Source organism: Microtus oregoni, unplaced genomic scaffold, assembly GCF_018167655.1.
Source record: "Microtus oregoni isolate MIOR12 unplaced genomic scaffold, Mior012 000106F_ref0000393, whole genome shotgun sequence".
In the NCBI taxonomy this organism is placed as follows: Eukaryota; Metazoa; Chordata; class Mammalia; order Rodentia; family Cricetidae; genus Microtus; species Microtus oregoni.
This window is the reverse complement of record NW_024544721.1, coordinates 2495826-2498316: the sequence shown is the minus strand read 5'-3', so window position 1 is coordinate 2498316 and position 2491 is coordinate 2495826. Positions and strand designations below refer to the sequence as shown.

Below are 2491 nucleotides of genomic sequence, written 5' to 3'. Positions count from 1 at the left end.
TTTCTTGTTAAAAAGCAAATGTTATGAAAACATGGAATTTTTAAATAAGCTTTTAAAAAAATTCCACCATATGATCTCTCTATATATGATTGTAAATATGTAATAATTTTCTAATATTTGAAATTCCCATCTTGTTTCTTAGTTGCTCCTTTTATTTTTTGAGATTATTATTACATTATTTCCTGCTACCCTACCCTTCCTTTGAACTCGTCCATGTATCCTTCATTGCTCTCTTTCAAGTTCATGGCCTCTTTTTAAAATGAATTGTTGTTACATACATGAATATTTCTAAATATTTAAATCCAATTTGCTCAGTTGATGTACTTGTATGTATGTTTTCATGGCTGACTGCTGGCTTTGTAGTGAAATAAATATGAAACTAAAACTTATCAGGCAATTGGGCACTTCCATTTCTTTGGGCACTGTTATTATTTTTATTGGAAGTATTCCACTTTTCATCATTTATTTAACAAAATCATTTCAGCTTTTCAAATGTTCGAGCTCTTTTATTTAACATTTGAAGAAAGCCCTTAATTACATGATCCAGTATTTTTCACAGACCTGTCTGCATGTCTTTGTTCTTTAAACTGTAAATGATGGGGTTGAGCAGAGGTGTCAGAACAGTGTATGTCACTGCCATCAGTGTGTCATCTCTGAAGGTGTCATGATTCTTGGGCCTCAGAAAGACAAAGCAAGCAAATCCGTAATGTATGAACACCACAGTGAAGTGTGAGGAGCAAGTTGATAAGGTCTTATACCTTTCTTTGGCAGAGGGCATCTTCACAACTATGGACACAATGAAGACATAAGAAATCATGATCAAAATAAAGCTGCCCACCAACACAAACACAGTTAATGCAAGGAGAATCATTTTCTGAAGAAAAGTGCAGTTACAGGCAAGGGCAACCACAGGTGCAATGTCACAAAAAAAGTGCTGAATGATGTTGGAGTTACAAAAAGACAATTTGAATATTATGATGACAATGTACAGAGAAACTGAGAAACCAACCACCCCAGAGGCCATGACAAGCTGGAAGCAGATCTTTCTAGTCAAAAAGATGGGATAATGCAGGGGTTTATAGATAGCAGTGTAACGATCATAGGAGATAGCAGACAAGATGAAACAGTTGTTGGCTGCCAATCCAAAGAAGAAAAACATCTGTGTGGCACTCTCATGGAGAGAAATGTCCTGTTCTCTGGTAGCAAGTCCACCAACAACCAGGTTAAGATTACCATAGTGGTGCAGGTTTCTGAAAATGACAGAGCAAGGAGGAAAAAGTACATAGGGGTATGAAGGTTGTGGTTGAGCTTGATGGTCACCATAAGAGATGCATTTGCTAGGAGAATGGTCCCATGGTAGAGTAGAATCACAACAAAGAGTAAACTCTGCAGTTCTGGGAAAATGAAAAAATCCCCACAGAAGAAACATTGTCACTGTGGTGTGATTGTCCATTCTCCTGGTGTTAGCTATTTTGTCTCAGAGGTTAATAAGTGCTAATTGTCAAGATTGAGATGAATGCCTAAGTGTTGATATCAGCTGGTCTTCAATCCAGGCTTCCAGTTCAGTGGTCAAGGAAGGTTCTAGTGAGAGAGCCTATAGAGGGTCAATTAAATACCTGCGGCTGCATTCAGTGTCAGAAACTAACATCACAAGAAGAGTGATTCTAAATTGAAAATTTGTAAATTATGTGTATTTGTAAACATTGTATAACAGTCCCCTCCACTCTCCCTCACTTGACCTCTTTCTCCTTGTCAGTCAAAACTTTACAAGAGAAGACAGTACTTAAAGAGTGTTCATGTTCTTACTTACTGAATACAAAAATAACATCTGTAAAGTGTGTTTGTATGATTTGTCTAATCTTGGTCACATGGGACGTTGTAGTACTGTCTGTACAAAAAAATGAGGTGTAGGAAAATTATCTGCAGATTTATAGACATTCTTATAAAACCATCCTATGTTCCCTGTCCTGCCAGAACACAGTGACAATGTGTTTGAAGTTGTACAAATGAGAAAATCTGATAAATAAATTTACCACACTGAAATATATAAAAATTATTTCTGTTTTTGATGGTTATTGTTTCCAAGTAGAAACTTATGGTAAATATAGTGAATATATCTCATAAGATAAGCATAATGAATATTTCTTATATGATATAATGGTTCCATGATGCATTGAAGATTTTGTATTTAAACTATGTTATACCTTAGGCCTAGGTTTAGATATCTTTCTGGTCATTCCTCTCAGAATTTGTTGATTTTTTTATATTAAATTCATATTATACCTCATAATTGGGAAATTTTATGGTATTGCTTTTCCGTTTTTCCACACTCTTCTTCTGTAACTTTCCTCATCCTTTTGTTTGTGTTCTTGATGGTGCCCCTTATGTCTCTTAAGCTAATTTCATTTTTATTCATTCTTTTCTTGTCTATGTGCTGAAAAATTTTCGATGGTCCATTTTCACATTTCTTATTCCTCTGCCTTCTACAGTG

At 35.3% G+C, this 2491-nt stretch overlaps 1 pseudogene; it reads right to left on the bottom strand.

Moving 5' to 3' along the window:
* Positions 1 to 475: 475 nt before the first annotated feature.
* On the bottom strand, positions 476 to 1453 carry LOC121443417 (annotated as a pseudogene).
* Positions 1454 to 2491: the final 1038 nt, after the last annotated feature.